The sequence below is a fragment of the Lissotriton vulgaris genome, chromosome 3_1, assembly GCF_964263255.1.
Source record: "Lissotriton vulgaris chromosome 3_1, aLisVul1.2, whole genome shotgun sequence".
In the NCBI taxonomy this organism is placed as follows: domain Eukaryota; kingdom Metazoa; phylum Chordata; class Amphibia; order Caudata; family Salamandridae; genus Lissotriton; species Lissotriton vulgaris.
Genome location: NC_141689.1, coordinates 389,532,596 through 389,553,926, shown reverse-complemented (window position 1 = coordinate 389,553,926; position 21,331 = coordinate 389,532,596).

The following is a 21,331-nucleotide window of genomic DNA, read 5'->3' as shown; positions in this document are numbered from 1 at the left end:
CACTAGCATTTGCACAAAAAAAAGAGACAGTCACTTGCCTGAGTAAGACTGTGGGAGTAGTAGAAAAGTACAGTACCGAAGAAGACTGTCAAACACAAACAAACAATATTGCAACTGCTAAAATAAAAGAAAACATAATGGTGGCAGGGACAGCCTAGTACAAGAAATTAAGAAGTTAAACCGTAGTTGTGTCGAAGGAGTGACTTAACACACTCGTAATTCATAAACTTTACTGTTGTGAGTCCAATCAATGCCGGCAATTAATTATGATGTATTAGGTGGGTCCCTTTGGAAAATAAACTGGCTTGTACATAGACTGAGCATGGGTGGGCAAGCAGAAGAAGATCCTAGCCCTGCCTCATTGACATTGAATTAGTGTTGCTTTCACCACATCTGCCCCAGAAAGCGTGTGATCAATTGTTGGTGTGCATTTAATGTATAGAATAAACAAATTGGAGCGCAAGGGTTATGAGGGGCGAGTCCCTACCCCTGGGGAATGATCAAGTAAACAACGAGGACTGGCCCACTATGTTAGAGTGATGGAACCTTATTAGTATTCCATGTCACCTGTAAGTGTAGCTGTGTCAGCTGGGCACAAGCAGTCTTTGTTTAAAAACCCCTCACACACCAACCTGGTTGGTGTCATGCTTCATCATCGGGGTCCAACCAGGCAGCCGAGTGCCGCCTGATTGTGCTTCAACGCCTGACTGCAGCGGAGCGGGTGTCGTGCAATAGTGTGAAGTAGACGCACCTTCAGGGAAGAGAAAAAATCATTGCTACTAGGGAAGGCCAGCCGGGCCACAGAGGACTACAGAATAGGTTGACAGCAGAGCTCTCTACATTCACAAATAGTGATAGGAGTGACTCCCTCCCCCTGTGCCCCGATTCTCTGGACCTTCCCTAGTAGCAATGATTTTTTCGCTTCCCTGAAGGTGCCTGTAACCCACAGGCGTGCCTTCCACCGCCTTTTTTCCACACACCTTAGCGCGTGTGTTGGAGATTTATACACGTAGCCTTTCCTTTTGCCACTCACTCACCCTGGTCCTGAAGAAAGTCCCGCCCAGACTCTACAGGGACTGAAACATGTAGACCGTTATTAAGCCAACTTAGTAATCTTAATTTTTTTACTATTAGTTGCAACACATATTTTTTAACTGACACCCTGGGTCGCCACTAATAAATTATCAGGCAAGGATTCCCAGAGGTGTATTTTAACATTCTCCTTCATCTACTTCACACTATTGCACGACACCCGCTCCGCTGTAGTCAGGCGTTGAAGCACAACCAGGCGGCACTCGGCTGCCTGGTTGGGCCCCGATGATGAAGTATGACACCAACCAGGTTGGTGTGTGAGAGGTTTTTAAACAAAGACTGCTTGTGCCCAGTTGACACAGCTACACTTACAGGTGACATGGAATACTAATAAGGTTCCATCACTCTAACATAGTGGGCCAGTCCTAGTTGTTTACTTGTACATTTAATGTAGCCATATCTCACCTCAATATAAAATCACACAGCCCAGGGGAAGAGGGTTAAGGTTTGATGAATGGATACGAAGGGGGTTTGGGGAAAGGTTTGACAAAGAAAAACAGTACGCATGGAGACAAAAAAAGCAAAACAATCTTTGAAGACGACGATGATCCACTATCCAATAAATCTATAAAGGGAGAAAAAGGAAATGTATGCATGATGAAGATAACTTGATGGTCAATGAGTAGTACTTAACTACTAAACAATTAGACAGTACAGTATTATATGAAATTTGTCTTGCCTGTATACCCTCAGAGAAACCCTAATTACCTGCTGCACCGGATGAAATCTAGCAAAGAAAATTAAAAAATAGTTGTATGGATCAATTAGCAAACAAACAAAAATACAACAGCACACAGTTGTAAAATGATTGAAGAGAAAAAAAGAATCAAATTATTTAAAAGACGAATGATGAACATTACACTAAACTTACTGTATTATCCAGGTCCAATTGTGGAGTTGTATCTCGTCATTCATCTTGGTCCTCCCTTCCATGGACAGTGACTCTGCACATCATTCTTGGGTGCCACTGGCTGGCTTATGCGGATTGGTAAGGTAAGTGTGAGTTGTTGCTCCAAGTATAATTGCACCGGGTAAAGGCCGGCCTGTAAGTGTAGATGGAAAAACAAAAGGGGTATTGAAAAATAAATGAATTTAAAGAAAGCATCAATTACGGTGTAGTGCAAGAAGACAAGACTCTTGAGCGAGAACACTTTCAGACTGAGGGGGCTTGGATACATAGGGGCAGATTTATGTTAACTGGCGCATCCCCAGGGATGCGCCAGTTAACATGCGCCACAGTGTGCCACAGCTCCGCCAGCCATGGTGCGCCGCATTTATAATGCTGCGCACCATGGTGCAAAAACGGCACAGATGCGTGACGCATCTGTGCCGGAAATGTGGCGCATTGCTGGAGATGCGTCGCAAGCGCGACGCAGCTCCAGCAAGGCTCGGGGTGCCCCATTTTAACAATGCTGTGTCAAGACCTACGCCTGCTTCAAGCAGGCGCAGGCTTTTGACGCAGCATTGGCTTAAAAGTGACTGAGTGAAATCTAATAGATTTCACTCAGCCACTTTTGCGAGGCGCACCTGCCCCGGAACGCCCACCCTGCGCCGGAACGCCCACAAGCGGCGCAGGGCTTTACAATGTGACGCATCTGCCTAGATGCATCACGTTGTGAATCGTTCGTAGGGATGCGCCACGTTTACGCCGCCTTGCGTGACGCAACAGCGGTGTAAACATGGCGCAAGGGCCTCATAAATCTGCCCCATTGTGTCTACTCTAGTACTATTTACACAGCATTAATCTACAAGAACATCAGGACAGGAGCCAGCACAGAAGAACAGGCCCACGGCACCAGGCTGTGACCCAAAAGCCATTTACCTTAAATTTTGACAGAGCCAGACAAAAGGACTAAACAGCAACCTAGCATTTTCAAAACCAAGTGACTAAATCAATGCGCCACTGTCAGTCATCAACATACCAGTATTCAACTCCACCATTGCACAGACATGTAGCCTAGGTCTGCTGTGGTTATTGTTGAATTGTTGTGTTTACCTTTTATGCCAGTTCATGAAACACAGTTATTCCATCAATCATCTCAGATCCAACTGACTGACTGCATGCAAAGGTAGTATGGTCATCATCATGGTGTGGTACGTGTATGTGTTGTCCAACACCAACTCAGTCTGTAGTGAGTGACTCCGATTAAGTACATACAGACTGCACCTGCAGTAGTAGGAGTACAATGTGGTTATTAAACAACAAAGAAACACTGACTGTCACTTGAGTCACTTTTACTTTGTATATTACCTACATCCAATGCATTACATGGCATCATCCATTAATCATAGGTACGATCTTGCTCTTCTCTTTGGCTGTCAGATCAGAGATGCCGAGCCTTCTGGAATTGATGACTAGTTTACTTTACTTTTGGATGCCTGCTCAAGTTCTGAAAGTGAAGAGTTGTGGGTTCCTGCAGACAGAAGCGGCAGCCTTAGGACAGTGATGAGATTCGGCTTGGAAACAAAACAGAAGATGGCTATAGTCACGTACGTTTAACTTGTTATGGAGGGACTGTTAGAGGCTACATTATTGTACTATTCCCCATCTCCATCTAATGTCTGGCTTGATGGAAATGTATTTAGGGTGAGTCAGGAAGATGGAGCAGGACTCTGAGGAGTGGAGTTTTGTTTGGATGGGTGCATGCACTGCTGTGTGTGAGTGCTTGAGCCAGGCAAAGGAATTAGGTGAGATGAGGTAGAAGAAGGATGTGGGATGGAAGGCTGGGGTGGGTGGAAGGCTGACATTAATGAGGAACGATCCCTGTAGGGCACACATACCTTTGTGAATGCCACCTAGGTAGGCAACTATCTGAGTCTGTTGGGTGCCCAGACCCTAGATGCATTCAACAGTGTTATCTGCCAAACAGAGATCTATTTCAGGGGGTCAATCCCCTCCTCACCAAGGGCAGATGGGGGCACAGGGGCAGAGGCTGAGGTGCCTGGAGCTAAGGAGACAGCTCCCCTCTTAGGGGATCCAGCTTGGACAATTGGGTAGGGAGCAGCCGAGAGGACAGTGATCGAACAAGCTTGGCAGACAATTATGACAGCACCGGGATGGATATGGTCCGCCACCACCAAAGAGCGGCTACTGGAGTCCGACTCAATAGATGCCATTGGGGGGTCCAGATCTTCTGTGGCACTCCCCTTGCCCTGTTGGCCACTGGGATCGTCTGTACGGGTGTCCCAACCTGTCCCGCTTGGTATAGCTGCTTCCTCAACATCTTAGGCCCTTTCTCCTCCACTTGCCTGGGTAGATGCTGAAAAGACAAATGAACTTGGCTAAAATGAACAGTATTGATACGCAGAAGGAACAACACAGTTAACATATAACAACAAAATTGCTGGTATCAGACCACCTACTAGGATGGCTCAATTGACTACTACCTTAGCAGTAGCTCATGCATATATTTAACATGACTTTGCAACAGTTGCACACAATGATGTCTGGATCCCAGTCTGCCACAGTTGCATCAGTCACCTTATCACTACTCAATCTTCCTGTATGTTGCAGGCTATTACTTCATCCTGTATACTTGTCACCTTTTCAAAATATACACTGACCATGTGACATCAATTAGCATGAGCAGGCTTACAGTGGTCCTACCTATTCCACACAATGACCTGCTACAGCCTCTAATCATTTCTGAGACCCACTTCCCTATGCACTGATGGAAGCCTGATACACCAATACATGTGGTAACAAGAAGAATATGTCTAAGAAAGTGCCTAGTCCACACTGTTCTCACAACCACCTTCACACTTCTTCATATGTTCTCTGTGAGAGGCTGGCCTGGTATACAATGTCCACTAATCTAAGTGGGCACCTTGCACCAGTCCAGACAACCCTAATGGTGATTTAGGAGGTCTCAAACAACCTTAGAAAGCTATCCAAGTGGTAGCAGGCTTCAGGCTTAGTATTTCAAGGAGTGTATAGCAGCTTGTTTTACCAGAATGCAACCTGATAGAATAGTTTAAATGAAAGGTAACCACAAATGGTATTTATAAAAATATTTATTTATTATATAATACTCTCTAGTATGTTTCAGTATGTCCCACAGGGAGATATCCACAAAGCACACAAAACTATACCAAATAAATCACAGTAAATAGTATTATACAGTGCGGGCCCCAGAGAGGACCGAACCATATACTAAGAAAAGTGGTATAAGAATCACGACTTGAGTCAGGACAATGTCGAGAGGACATAGAATTGCTGGGAACCTGATGAACCACCCAAGGTGAGTAGTTAGGGACCCCAAAGAGGGCATGTGCAGTATGAGTACACGTCCACGTGCTCCGATCAAGTCTATGTGCAAGTTGCGTTTGGATTTTTAAAGGACCCTTCCCAGTGAACCCTGAAGAAACCAGGTGGAAGACAGAAGGTTGGAGAGCCACCCCACCTGTGGATACTGTAGTACCCAATTTACCTGTCCCAGGGAAGCCGGGTGCATAGGTGTGAAGAGGCGACGGAAACCGCAGTCGAACCCAGTGGAGGACTTCCGGAAAGTGCTGCTGCTGGAAGAGGAGAAAGTGTCTGTCAGAATCCAAAAAGAGATTCTTGAAGAAGAGTTGATGAAAGCAGAGGGGACAGAGTCTGGATCACTTGAGAGTAACAAGGGGCTCGGTAGACGAATGCCACTGATCTCAGGTGCTTCAGGATAGATGTTGATGACCTTGACTCTGCAGCAGTGGGGACCAGGCAATGCTGAAGACAACCAGGAGCTGGATACAAGCTGTCCCATGAAGACTGTCGAGCGCTAAGGGGCCGGTGTTCGGCGGAGCACCAACAAGCCCTGGCAAAAGCAACCCACGCAGGAAGTCAAGATGTTGCCGGAAGAGGACCAGCAAGGTCCAGGAGAGTCACCACAAGCAGGGGAGTCAGGGCAAGCCCAGAGCAATCAGGGGAGCCCAAAGACCACAGGACCCACAGGTCAAAGACACTGGAGTCGCAGGAGGACATCAGGCATCTTTACAAATAAACAGGCCATGGAGAACAAGGTGACATGTGGTTCAAGATCTTTGCAGGAGAATTTTCCAGAGGTTGGGGCTACTTGAATCCCAATGCACTTGCTGCAGAATTGCCAAAAAGCATTTGCAGTGCCAAGGGGTTTTGGTATTTATTTGTATTTTATTTAGTGTTTTCTATAGCGCTTACATGACTCTGCAAAGGGTATCAGAGCACTTTACAGACGTATTTCAACATTAGTACCTTATATCACTAAGGCCCACATGCATCAATATCGGCTTTTGCGATTTCTAAATTGCGAAAAATAGCGATTCGCAATTTAGAAATGGCAAAAGCCTATGCATGATTATTTTTTCCTTTTTTATGCAATTCGGTAAAAATCACTATTTTTACCGAATCGCATAAAAATTGCGATTTTCACATTGCGAATTCGCAATTCCCATTCATTCCTATGGGCCAAAATTCCCATTGGAATCAATGGGAATTGCGAATTCGCAATTTGAAAATTGCAATTCATCAATCCATTTCAAGGGTGGAGAGGGGGGTCTAAATGACCCCCCCATGCACCCCTGAAATGTATTTTTCGCATCATGTTGCACACACACATGTCCTAAGGACATGTGTGTCCGTAACATGAATGTTTTAAAAATGCATTTTCTGCGTTATTTACACTTTTTGCAAATTTACTGAGTGGTTCAATTACTCGGTAAATTTATCCCTCTAATTGCGAATTCGCAATTTAAAAAGTAATCATGCATTGCTTTTAAGAAATCGCAAATTTGCGATTTCTTAAAAGCAATCGCAATTTTAGAAATCGCAAAAATGTTGCGATTTCTAAAATTGCTTGATGCATCCAAAAAAGCATTTTTGGAATCGCAAACGGCCGATTTTAAGGAATCGCACCGTTTGCGACTCCAAAAATGCTTCATCCATGTGGGCCTAAATCTTTACAACAGTAAACTTCAGGAAAGCGTCTAAACATATATAACAATCAACAAATGAGTTAATATCAAAGTGCATAAAAACACACCACCACATGTACTACATATATACACGCTCATTTGTGGGAAGTGAAAGGCTGGCAGATGCATGGAAGCAGACATGGAAAGTGTGTAGCCATAGGCACTGCTGTATGGTCTTATGGTAGAAATGTTCTCATATAAAACGATTTCGCTTCTTTTTTTAATGCTACGATGGATGGAATTCTTCTAATGCTAGGGGGAGTGCGTTCCAAATTCTTGGTGCTGCCCCGGAGAACGCTCCGTCATAAGTTATTTTCTTACAAAAACGAGCTGGCTTCAGAAGCAGATCGTCTTTGCTCCTGGAGATTCGGTTTCCTCCTGAAAGCGTGAGTTTCTGTGCAAGGTAAACTGGCATTTTATGGTCCAATTCTTTATGAGTGATGCATGATAACTTGAAGTGAATTCTTGCTTCGAAGGGTAGCCAGTTGAGCACTTTCAAGTGAGGGGAGATAAGGTCGAATTTTTTGGATCCCGATATCAGTCTTGTGGCTGTATTAAGACATACTTTCAATGGGGCTGTTGTGACCTTGGGAAGCCCAGCCAGTGTAGTGCACCCATATTCAATCCTGGATATGACCAGTTTCTGGACTGCTGTTTTAAGATCTCTTTTATTTAGGAATGGTTTTAGTTTCCGTAGGTAGCTTAGATGGAAACGGGCGTTCTTTGCCATTGTGTTGATATGTGCAATCATGTTCAGATTTTTGTCAAGAGTAATTCCCAAAGATTTAGTGGAGTCGACAATCTTCGAGATACATTTTAAAGCAATGATAAGGTTAGACCATTCTGCTATCTTAAATTTACTTTTCTGAAGTATAATCAGTAAGAATTCAGGGGCATATTACCAACAACTAGCGATAATTTTTGTCTCTAACTTGTTTAGAGACAAAAATTATCGCAGCACATCGGCGATTTTTATCGCAGATAAACCTTGCTACTAGCAAGGTTTATCGCAAATGCGATAAAAAACGGCCGCAATGCATGAATATCGCTGAAAAGTCAGCGATATTCATGCATTATCGAGCAAATGCTCTTAGCCATGTTATCCACCTCCCATTGGATAACATGGCTAAGAACTTCTCAGGGCAGGTGTTAGCTTTTGGAGATATTCCCGCTTAGCGCGAATATCTCCAAAAGTTGGTAATAGGAGATAGCGATGTTAGAGACTGTTTCCAGTCGCTAACATCTTGGCACGCCCACTTTGCATGTCATTAGTGATAAATATCACTGACATGCAAAGCGGGGCCCAAGATGGTCGCTATCTCCTATTAGCTGTCACTAACTGGTGTTAGCGACAGCTTGATAATAGGGAGATAATTTTATCTCCGCTTTCTTGGCTTTTAAAGCCAAAAAAGCGGAGATAAACCCCCTTGATAATATGCCCCTCAGTTTTCTGCGGATTTAGCTTCAGGTGATTCATGGTTAGCCATTGTAGCGTTCTCGTTAGGGCTTGGTTCATAGTATTTATATTTCCTATTGATGCCATCTTGATATACAGCTGCGTGTCATCCACGTACATATGGAATGAAATGTTTGCTTTTTGTAGTATAACCTTTAGTGGTTCTCCATAAGATTGAAAAGCACCAGGGATAACGTTGAACGTTGTGGAACTCCAATTGTAGTTCTGGTAGAACCTTATAGGGTTTGGTTGACAAAGAATGTTCATGATCTATTCCCTAGGAAGGAGCTGAACCACTTTAGGACTATACCATCTAGCCCCATTCTGTTTTTCAACCTATCCAGAATTTTGGCATGGTTTACCGTGTCGAAAGCAGACGACAAGTCCCACAATATTAGGAGACATGTGTTGTTGTGGTCGAGAGCCAGTAAATCTACTATTTGCAGGATTGCAGTTTCTGTACAATGGTTCAGTCTGAACCCAGATTTGCAATCATTTAGTAGATTTAAATCCTGAAATGTGAAGACTCAGTTGTTGTTGGACACATTTTTCCAGAACTTTGGCTAGCATGGGAATGTTAGTTACAGGTCTGAAGTTGTTTGGTTCAGGAGGGTTCTCTGTTGGGTTTTTTAAGAGAGGAATGACTTGCCCTGTTTTCAGGCAGTCCGGTATTTGGCCTTGTGATAACAAGACGTTTATGATCTTAGTCAAAGACGGTAATAAAAGGTGGTTTAGAGAAGACCAGCACTTTGCTGGTAGGGGGTCGTTATATTGGTTGTTCAGTTTTATTGGAAGACATGATCTTTGAGATGTCTAATTCACTGATTGGTTTAAATCCTGACCATCGAGCACTGTTTTTTTGATTTGTCCAATTCTTGTTGGGACAGTGGTTCATCTGAGGAACCCTTCTCCCTTTCAAAGTCTTCAACTGATTTTCTGAGTTCCCTCTTCAGCGCGTTTGCTTTTTCGGTAAAGAAGACAGAGAAATCCTCACTATTTAGGCTTGTTTTGGGGATGACGGGTGCTGATTAGGCAGATTTATTCAATTGTTCTTTAAGTATTTCGAATAGTTTCATTGGTCTATTTATTGCATTGTCCAATTCTTTCCTAAAAAAGTATTTTTTAGATTTCAGGATGCTTTTGTTATCAGCTTTCCTCGATTGTCTCAGTTGGATTAAGTGGGGTGAGGTAGGGTATTGACGCCATTTGTGGTCTGAGAGTCTGAGTGATCGTCTTTCCTCATTATAGTGCTAATACTAGATCCTTCCTTCAACATAAACAAAAGTATGAATATTAACCTCTTCAACGCTCATGATGAGCTGAGCTCGTCATGAGCCACGGCGCTCCGGTGCTCATGACGAGCTCAGCTCGTCATGGCCCGTGGAACGCTCAGATGCGGGAGAATTCCCCCGCCGTGCTGAACGTTCCACGGAGCCAATGCACCTGTGACGAGCTGAGCTCGTCATGATCACAGAAGCACTGTAGCTCATGACGAGCTCAGCTCGTCATGAGCATGGGGGCGCTCTGCGCGCCCCCTTCCCCCCAGCACAGCAGGGGAATAACCCCCACAGCGAAGGGGTAATGATCTTATCTACTTTACTACTAAAAATGGACAAATGGAGAAATACTTTAAATAACTCGCTGAAAGTACAGGAATCAAAAAACATTCGCTATGGAACTAAGTTGCTCATTATACCTTCCCAAAAACTGAGAGCAACATTAAATATAACATGTTATAAAAATGGCACGATTCTCATCCAAGCTGCCAACAAAGATCTGGAACTTTTTGACAAATTTTTCGCTACATTAAAAAACCTTGTCCGCAGCGGCCCCACCTCAGGAAGTAACCAACCTAATATGAACTATCAAGTCATTGGGGCATGGGGGACACAACCGGCTGTGTCGGAATTAGGCAGTGCGAGGGATCCCCAACAGTCTAATCAAACTATATCCCTGGATGGCATTACCACCAATGAAGAGCCCCATCTATTAAATCAGGTAGACAGGAAAGGGCAGGATAATACAAAAGGAAGAGATAGGGTGTTAGGTTACATAAACCCCAAGGTTGAACCCCAATTGTTACTTCTGGAAGTCATTGCCCTGAACGATGGCGAAACAGGAACTGCCAGGGCGATTAAATCCCCACAGAAGGTTCATGAGGTGGCATTAAAAGGCATTCCTACTAACGATGAGCCCCAGCAATTGAATCACGAAACCAATAAGCCAGAAGACAGAGGCCTCAACACTCAGCTAGCCTTAGTTACCTCACCCATAGATTCTAGCTCCCCAACTACGCCTGCCTTTAAACTAGACCATCTGAAAGGATCTGTAAGTAGGTTGGAAAACACACAAGTCAAACAAGTTACCTGGAGAGGAAAGCATGTGACCTGCACAGGGAATTGCAGATCTATTTTCAGTCTCAATAAAACAGGCACAGATCCAGCAGAGATGTGCAAAGCTAGCCCCCCAATAGGAACGAAACCCCCAACCACTATACATAATAGACTAGACTTGGAAAAGACTAGAACCACACAAACGAATAGGGATCTTAATTATCTCAGTTCACAGTCTTGCAAGACCTAAAAAAAGCCATGCTTTCCGCCATCAGTGATATGAAGAACCTGCTGTGCTTATCAGAAAATTGGCTGGCAAAAATGGAGGCTCTTCAGTCTTCCTATCTTGTAACAAATGATAAGCGCTGTTCCACCCCTATGGCGGCGTCAAACAGAATCCGCTGCCCACGCACGCAACTTAACTATCTGAACAGACAGTGAGTTAGCATCCATTCTGTCTACAAATGATTCTATTCACACTTCGCAAACTAAGATTGGTGAAAACGTCATCCAAACTATCGTGTTCGAATACGGATAGAACGTCCCAGGCTAACAGTAGAAGGACTAATGTTAGCAACCTTAAGATGGTGACACTAATGCCTAAAATGTCTGTTCCGCCAATGACCAACTCCCAGAAACTCCTTCAATGCATGTTACTCAACTGTCGCTCAGCAAACAAACACGCAGCGGAAATAGCCGACCTCATACTAATTCATGAAATTGACATAACCATCTTAACTGAAACCTGGCATTCCAACTCGTCTTCCCCATGCTTAGACCTGTTAGTCCCCCCAAACTACCAGATTATGAGACTGGACAGACAAGACAGATTGGGTGGAGGCATCGCTTGCATATATAGGTCAGACATTACCATTACTTAAATTCATTCGGACGCTTTAGAGTCTTGCGAATATCTAGGCATGTCTTTAAGATCAGCAGACAACCAAAACTGTAAACTCCATGCATTCTACCACCCGCCTGGTACAAAGACCAGGTTCCTAGACCAGTTGATGGAAATCATTACCATCAACTCTAATCCTCAGTCAAATGACATCTTCTTAGGTTACTTCAATTTTCGTTAGGAGGATCAGGCTGACAATTCAATTACCCTCCTTACAACCTTCCTGGAAGAACAATCTTTAGTCCAGGGATGTCATCTCCGCACCCACTCCAAAGGTTCAACCTTAGACTGGATCATAGCCAAAGAAAAAGCAATCAAGACTATTATAATGACACCATGCGATTGGTCTGATCATCACATAATTACATTTGAAATTTCCCCTGAGAAAAACAAAATCGACCTCACAAGTTATTAAGCCAAAATAATGGACTAGCGACACTAGAGGAATCAATATGGAAAACGTAGCAGCTGGCTGTGAAAGAGAGTTGCAGCCACCCAAGAACATGGTTGACGTCAGTGACCTCACAACAAGTCAATATCAAGCATTATCGAAGAATTAGCCCCTCTAAAACTGAAAAGGATCTCTGACAAAGACAAAAATCCGAGGATCAATAGTTCCCTAATTATTGCAGCCACCAAAAGGGATTCTGACCTCAAACTGAGTGAGAGGGCAGCTCGGGCCTGAATTGACGTAGAAACCCACTTCCTGTGTTGTTGAACCCTTTGGAACCGTAGGAATTCAGGATCAGCATTAAGTATGGGCGAAATGCGCAAATTTGCAGTATGCAAATTCGCGTGAAAACAAATTTGCAATCCGCAAAATCCGCAAATTTACTAAAGTTTTTTTTGGCGTGTTCGAGGGGCTTTTTACGTGTTTGCGGGCCGCTTACAGCGCATCGACCACGAAGTTACCCATGCGGTCGTACATGGGCGTGGCCATCTTGTTCGTGTTGAGTATTTCCGTTTCCGGTTGCTATTGCCATGCTCGCGTTGTGCGCGGGGCGCGATTACGTGTTCACGTGTGTTTTTGCGTGCTCGAGGGGGAAATATCGCATGAACTTACCCTTGCAGTCCTCAATGGGCATGGCCATTTTGTTTTTCATTCATTGCTATGGTTCTGGGCATGCTTTTCCAATCCTCTCCTAATCTTTGCAATCCTTTGTTTCTATGAACTTTTTTTGATCTTTTGTACTCATTATCTATCCCTCTCTCTTTCTACATCTATAATTTGTGTTTTTTTCTACTTTTGGTTACTTTTAAAGCTACTCTTTTCTTTTCTTTACTTTTTCCCTATTCTTTCCTATTTTTTTTTGCAGCTGTCCAGGACCATGCAAAGGGAGCCGGGAAGAGCAAGGGGAAGGGTCCCGCACCCCGTACCCGGCTCCCATGCGGGAGCATAAGGGGGGAAGCAGTTATAGCCCGGGAGATTTTTTGCACGGTGGAGGTGGCCACACTGATGTTTTCTGTTCAGCGCCACCTCCCCAAAACCGTTGCGGCAGGCGCACCTACAGCCAGGCGATGCACCGGTGGTCCGACGTCCTGGACCGGGAACATGACCTGCTCGACCTGCTAGGCGTCGAGATCCCTGGGCTTGGTGAGTAGTAGTAGCTATTTAATCACTACCCTGTTTTCTCCTGCTCTATGTTATCATATTGCAAATGTTTGTTTTTTCCAAAGAGCAAGAATGCTGCTGATTACATTGCAGGTAAATAATGTTTCAAAAGCTTCTGTGATTGCAGGTGCTGGCCTGCTCACTGGCGGTGCTACTATGCTTACCTGTTTTCAATTTTCTGTTCATTTGTCCAGGGTGATGATTATGTATCAGTGTACTTTACAGAACTGCGTAATGCTAGACATTAGACACTCAAGTCCAGTCCTTCCTTTGTACTCCTGCTACTAAGAATAGATAGTGGTGGTGATCATGACAGACTGTGTCTGTCACTTTGCGTGCCGTAGAGTGCTGCCTGCCAGTCCTTGGAGAACCTTTTTGTAGTTGGTTTAGTGAGTAACATAACTTTCCAAGTAGACGGTCCGCGAATCCAGCAATATCCTATTAGACCACATCAGATAGGTCAATAAATTTCGTGCAATTGTTGTCTATTTCCCCAAAATAAACTGTTATTGTTTTTTTGAAATGTTTGATGTGGTTGGAAACAATCATCCATGTTTGTGTCTTTCTTTCATGTTGTACATCAGCTTTCCCCAAGGGCAAGGCGACACAGGAGGAGGTAGCAGTGCCGGCGGAGCAGGGACAACAGCAGGAAGGCTAGGATCAGTCTGGCGAGGGCTCCTCTGCTGGCCCCAGTAAGTTTTCCTGTTAATATTAATAATTATACTTTTCTATCTTTTACAGCACCTGCATTTTTTCCAAACGTTCCTCATTCTATTTTTTCCTAAATCGTCTTTGATCTTCTTGTAGACTGTTTCTAAATTCTTATCTTGCCTCTAGTATGACTCCCTGTGGTGCTAATTAGATTAATATTAGTCTGTCTGTGTAGCTAACTAAGCTTGCACAGTTGGCAAAAGGTGTTAAGCAAAACTCCTATTCATTCAGCAATAGCTCTCTGCACTGAGTGCAGTCCTCTGGGTTGTCCTTACTGTCTATTGAGGTCTTCTAAATGTTTATGTTTTGACAATTCCCAACAATAAAATGTCAATGGCCACTAAGAATAAGATACAAATTTACTTTTTGATTGGATAGGAGGACAATCCATACTACTACTGTTACTACTGTTGAAGGGGCTATTCTGCACAAACAGAACTAGGGACAAGAAATAGGGCATTGGTTATAAATTATAATAAGCACAGTTAGACTTTCCACATACCTCAGTCATAACAGAAGTTGAACCCCCAATCTCCTTACTGACTAGCTAGTGTGTCAGATTCATTATTTTAGCTCCCGAATACAGCAATGATTGATCCCCAAAGGTTATACAACCCAGAACATAAGACTACGGAGTCAGAGTCCAGACCTCTCTGAGCAACGGACTCATACTTGTAAATTGCAAACCCTTTCGCTCACTCACTTATGACCAAAAACCACAGAGTCTATGTAAGTTTTAAAGCGTTATTAAAAGTAAAAACATTTATTAAAATCAACTTCATCATATAAGATAAACGGTGAAGGATTCAAAACTGAAAAGTGGCTGATTTCGCACATTAATTGTGGGAGAACCCTGGTTTGAACTTCAAGTCTTCTTTGTGGGGATGAATCGTTGCTGACTCCACGTGATGATGATCTGATCTTGCTCTTGTTCTTAGAAGGGAAGCTTCTGTCTGTTATGAGAAAAATGGTGCATGTTAAAAAGCAAGCATTCATCAGTTGTGCCAAAAATTGTAGCAAGACATGTTACGGCTAAACATAAATAAAAAAAAAACCTTCCCTGAAGAAAGGGAAATATGTAGTTTTGAGACTAGAGATTCACAAATTATTAAATTTGTTTATGTAGTACTAGTAACATTTTTTCATTCGTAGAAAAAATAGGGAGTGGTGTATATGGCATCTAAGAATATGAAATGTATTTTGTAGGCGGAACATCAGCACAGCCATCCACCATTGCCGGGGCCAGCGCGGAGGTGGGCACTCCTGGGGCGGAGGCGGTGGAACAGCCATCGGGAACTTCTGTGGAGGATGCCACGGTAGTGGCGGGCAGTGGTAAGCTATTATATTCCTTACTTATTGAGATTGAAGACTGCAGAGTGTGCTCTCTGCATGGGTGTATACTTTACTGTTAAGAAGACTTACAAATTCAGAAGTACGTTTTTGTCAACCAGGTAGAAGATATTCACCCTTGACTTCGCATGAGCAATAGCATTAGCGGCAGGAGTTGACGAGTAACCAATGGCCTCCTCTAAATTTGACTTCAACTCAGCTGTGAAAGTTTTATCGAGAAGCCAAGTTAGATCTGAGATGAAGTTAATGGATGGGATGAACGAAAAGGGAAAGAAGGGTGTAAGGAAGGACGAGCGAGTTAAAAGTAATGACTGGCAAAGAATGATACGTGTTTTGAGTGCTGCCCGACGTGGCTGGGAATATGATGCATGGCCGTTGAAGGCTGAAGCAAGGATGGGTGGAAGGAGAAAGGGAAGAGGACTGCCTTGGTGGGTGAAACAGAAACTGTATGTGTGCGCAATATATCCTTTGGTTCAAATTCAAATGCAAGTCAAGCACGGATGCATGGCTGGCGGTTCCCAAAATAAAATAAAAAGGTTGTTTTTCCGTGAGAAAAACTAAGGTTTGTCCAGTTGAGACATTAAGAAGAATGATTGACATTTACTTTGAATGGATGCATGCCTGGATCATGGTACTATCTTACTCATAGATAGCATAGGTGTATGTAGACAGAGTAGACGGTCACTGGATGAAGTAAGTGTTACTTTGAAGAGCATTTAATACCGCACCCGCACGTCTGTTCCAGTCTAGCAAAGGCGAGGAAAAGAAGATGTAATTTATCAGAAAACTACCATGACTAGTAACAGTAGTTTGCGAGCAGAGCATATATCCTGCCATTACGGGGGCCACACACTACCTCTGTTAATAATTTTATTACAACTCTGTCATTCATGTGTGGCCTATCAGTGTTCACTCAATAAAAAACAAAGCATCCCATATGTAAGCAAATATCCTGTGAAGGGATAGATAATCATATTATTTATCTTCTTCATTTTTCTTTTCTAGTAGTCATTGGCCCTGCAGGGTGAAAGTTAAATTAATAAAGCGCTGGGATGCTTCCGGATAGCCATGCGCTATATAAATGCTTCTCACAATCACAATCACAGTAGCCCTTGTAACAGAGTATGGCCAGTACCACCCGTAATAGAAAAGTGAGAGCTTCACCACCTGCATGTACTATTTTATTTATTTATTTTATTTTATTTTCTTATATAGCGCTGGACTCGACCCCCGAAGGGGTATCTCTGCGATTGATTCGTTGATGGTGCCAGATTCGGCGCCTTTAGTGGGTGTAAAATAGGGAGCTATGTCTCACAGAAGAGATATGTCTTGAGTGCTTTCCGGAATGATAGAAGATTAGCATTTTGTCTCACACCGATAGGGAGTTTATTCCAGATGGAGGGTCCTATGTATGAAAGTGCTCGGCCGCCCTGCCTGGCCTTCTTAATGGGGGGAATTTTTAGTAAGGATTGATTGCTTGAACGAAAAAGAAGTTCCGGTTTATGGATTTGGAATTTCTGAGTCAGGTATTGGGGGCCAGATCCATAAAGGCTCTTGTATATGATGCAGCAAATCTTAAAGTTGATTCGCTGACGTATGGGCAACTAATGGAGCTGTTCCAGTAGGGGCCTAGATGGTGTTCTCGAGGGGACATTGAGGACCAGCCTGGCCGCAGTGTTTTGGGCCACTTGAAGATGGTTGAGCACGTATTCATTTGCTGAGATGAAAAGACCATTGCAATAGTCCAATCGACTTATTACAAGGGCCTGGACAAGGGTCTTTCTATAAACGTCTGATAAGAAGGGAAAAACCCTTCTTAGGAGACCGATTGTCCAGAAACAGGATTCTGTCACTAAGTTCAAATGCTCTTTTAGAACCAGGTCTTGATCCAGTTTCACTCCCAGATTTTTCACTGATTGCTTTGGGCAAGGGACGGGTCCTAGCTCTAAGGGCCACCAATCCGGTGACCATAGGAGATTGGCTTTCCCGAAGAGCATGACTTCTGTCTTGCCGACATTACACTGGAGGCAGTTGGAAGCCATCCAGGTGGATACCGCTCTCATGCCCTCGGCAAAGGAGTTCTTAATTTCCGGGGTAAGAGTCTGGAAGGGGAACAAGAGCTGGGTGTCGTCGGCATACAACACTGGAGTAAACCCGTATGCTCTCACAATGTCAGTAAGGTGGGCCACGTACACATTAAATAATGTGGGGCTTAGACATGAGCCCTGTGGAACCCCCTTGGTGAGCTCCCTAAAGGTGGAACAGTGGGAGCCCAGGCTGACACTTTGTGAGCGGCCAGTGAGAAAACTCTCCATCCAGGACAGAGCTACGCCTCCAATTCCAACTCTCTGCAAACGGCCGAGAAGGATCTCATGTGACACAGTGTCGAAGGCTGCAGACAGGTCTAACAGCACCAGAATCATTAAGCCTCCTCTATTCTGTGTCATCTTGATGTTATCTGCCACGGAGAGGAGCGCGGATTTGGTGCTGTAGTTGGGTCTGAACTCTGATTGAGAATAGTGCAGACCCCCTGTGGCCTCGATGAATTTTGACACATGTGTGTTCAGATGCTTCTCTGCCAGTTTGCTTAAGAGCGGCAATAGGGAAATGGGGCGAAGATTGGAGAGTCTGTCCATGGCAAGGCCGTGTTTTTACGGATAGGGTTAACTATTGCTTTTTTCCAGTCTTGTGGTATTTGTCCTTCTTTAAAGGAGAGATTAATAATTGTTTGTATCATTGGGCAAAATAAACTGCTTAGTGAAGTCATTATTTCGGCCGGGATATGATCTAACGGAGAGCCTGTTTTGATGCTACTTATCAATGACAGGATTTCCGTATGACTGGCTTCAGGAAAGGCGGTCAGCTTAACTTGACTATTGCTGGAGGGTGTCAAGATGCATTCGGCACTGTCCCTAGAGTTATTGGCGATAATAATTTTGTCATAGATAGCATCTATTTTATTTTAAAAGAAAAGAGAAATGTCATTACATAGGGTTTGGGAGAATTCATCAGGACTCTCGCAGGCTGAGGGTTTCACAAAAGTCTGTAGGATCCTGTACAACTCTCTTGAGGAGTTCCCGGCTTCTGTTAGCTGTGATGTCAGGTTATTTTTCCTGGCTAGTCTGATGTTTTTATAGTAAGAAGATAAAGCTTCTGAATGATTTTTCCTGCTGTCTTCAGTATGGGACTTTCTCCATACTTTTTCTAACCTCCTACAGTTCTGCTTTTCTATTCTGAGCTCTTCTGTATACCTTTTCTCCTGCTTTGATGTGGGGTGCTGTTTCATAAGTTTCAGCGGTGCTAGGAGGTCTACTGCTTCCCTTAGTGCTAGATTGTATTTAGAAAGAGCTGATTCTACATCATCTGTAGCTATTATGTGTGGTTCTTTCCATACTTTCTGGATCTCATCTAAGGTGACCCTATGCCATTGTCTGCGCCATGTGGGGGGAGCAGGGGGTTGTTTAGCAGGTTTGGCTAAGCCGGGGAGGGTAAATGCAATTAGGCAATGGTCTGACCAGTTGACTCGGGTCGGTGGGTGACTACATATAGTAGGGCCGTTAGAAAAAATTAGGTCTAGAGTGTGTCCTCCTGTATGGGTGGACCCATTATTCTGCAACTGAAATCCTAGCTGGGCAAGGTCCGATAGCAGGGACAGGGTGTCTGGGTGGTCGGAGATATCAGCATGAACATTAAAGTCGCCTAGTCGGAGAAAGTTTTCTTTAGCTTTAAGATGTTGTGCTATTAGCTCGGTTAGAGAGAGGGAGAAACCAGTGTTGGGCCCAGGAGGATGATATATCAGAGCGCCTTTCCAGTTTTCCTCAGAGCCTGATGTTATCTTAAATATCATCACTTCCATCAATTGCTCAATTAAGGAGACTTTTAAACATTCTTTGTATATTATGGCTATTCCGCCTCAGATTTTTATCGGGCGGACGAGTTTTAAACTTTTATATCCTACTGGGATTCCCAGTGTTATGGCCGGAGTGGTGTGTGGCTTTAGCCATGTTTCTGTTAAAAAACATATATCAGGGTTGGTAGTAGTAATAAGGTCCCATATCTCAAGATGGTGTTTTGGAAATGAGCGAACATTAAGAAGAAGGCTTTTCAATCCCTTGGTCTCTGGCTTTCTACTAACCACATCTCTAATGCAAATGGTGGTGTGAGATGCCTGAAATCTGCACTGAAAACATGAGAAAGGACCTTCCGGACATGGCCATTGGTCACGCATACAGCCCCCTGATCCTTTAGGTTGTAAGCTGAGTAGTGCTTGAGATGTGTATCTAATTCTGGTGTCCTCCAAGTTTTCCATCATAAATCAATCAGAGTGTATAGCCCCTAGCCCCGTCCAGTCGCGGACGGGCGCAGACTGGCCACTCTTTGGCTACTCTTCGGCGTAGCTTCGGCTCCTCTGCGCGTGACCGCTGCGCGCTCGGGAGGGGGCGAGGGCTAAATAGGCCAGAGAAAAGCAGGCACTAGAGCGCTAACCGCTCAGGAAATGCCCCCACAGGAAGCGCCTGGCTCTCCCTTACCCACCCTCCGCGCAACGGTACTGGCTACCGCGTCGGACCGGGGCGGGCAGGAGTGAAAGACGAGCACAGGCTTCCTTTGCTGACCAGAAATATTATTCCTCCCTCTATTGAGTAAGGACTGGGAGAAAGGTGGCACAGGTAACGCAAACAAAGCAAGTATGGCGTTTTTAAATGAGTGCTGACCCAGAGAATTTAATGTTTTTAAAAAGTGTAAATTTCACAAATAAAAGTCTGTTTTCAATCAACAGAACAACATCGTTTTTAAATCAACAATGGTTAAAATGCAGGCAATTCTCTTCACACAGCAATTCAGGCACAGCGCAAGGCACAGTTGCAATACCTCTGGCGAGCAAAAGCAGATCGGGGACTCTGCCACCGTCACCCTACCACAGCTTGCAGGTGAAAAGGCTCCGCCTAAATAGCCCAGAGAAAAGCAGGCACTAGAGCGCTAACAGCTCAGGAAATGCCCCCACAGAAAGTGCCTGGCTCTCCCTGACCCACCCTCCGCGCAACGGTACTGGCTACCGCGTTGGACCGGGGCGGGCAGGAGTGAAAGACGAGCGCAGGCTTCCTTTGCTGACCAGAAATATTATTCCTCCCCCTATTGAGTCAGGACTGGGAGAAAGGTGGCACAGGTAGCGCAAACACAGCAAGTATGGTGTTTTAAATGAGTGCTGACCCAGAGAATGTAATATTTTTAAAAAGTGTAAATTTCACAAATAAAAGTCATTTTTCAATCAACAGAACAACATCGTTTTTAAATCAACAATGGTTAAAATGCAGGCAATTCGCTTCACACAGCAATTTAGGCACAGCGCAAGGCACAGTTGTAATACCTCTGGTGAGCAAAAGCGGATCGGGGACTCTGCCACCGTCACCTTACCGCAGCTTGCAGGTAAAAAGGCTCCGCCTAAATAGCCCAGAGAAAAGCAGGCACTAGAGCGCTAACCGCTCAGGAAATGCCCCCACAGGAAGTGCCTGGCTCTCCCTGACCCGCCCTCCGCGCAGAGGTACTGGCTACCGCGTCGGACCGGGGCGGGCAGGAGTGAAAGACGAGCACAGGCTTCCTTTGCTGACCAGAAATATTATTCCTCCCCCTATTGAGTCAGGACTGGGAGAAAGGTGGCACAGGTAGCGCAAACACAGCAAATATGGCGTTTTTAAATGAGTGCTGACCCAGAGAATTTAATCTTTTTAAAAAGTGTAAATTTCACAAATAAAAGTCCATTTTCAATCAACAGAACAACATCGTTTTTAAATCAACAATGGTTAAAATGCAGGCAATTCTCTTCACACAGCAATTCAGGCACAGCGCAAGGCACAGTTGTAATACCTCTGGCAAGCAAAAGCGGATCGGGGGCTCTGCCACCGTCACCCTACCCTACTAGAGTGGTACAGTAACGCAAGTCTGTGTCA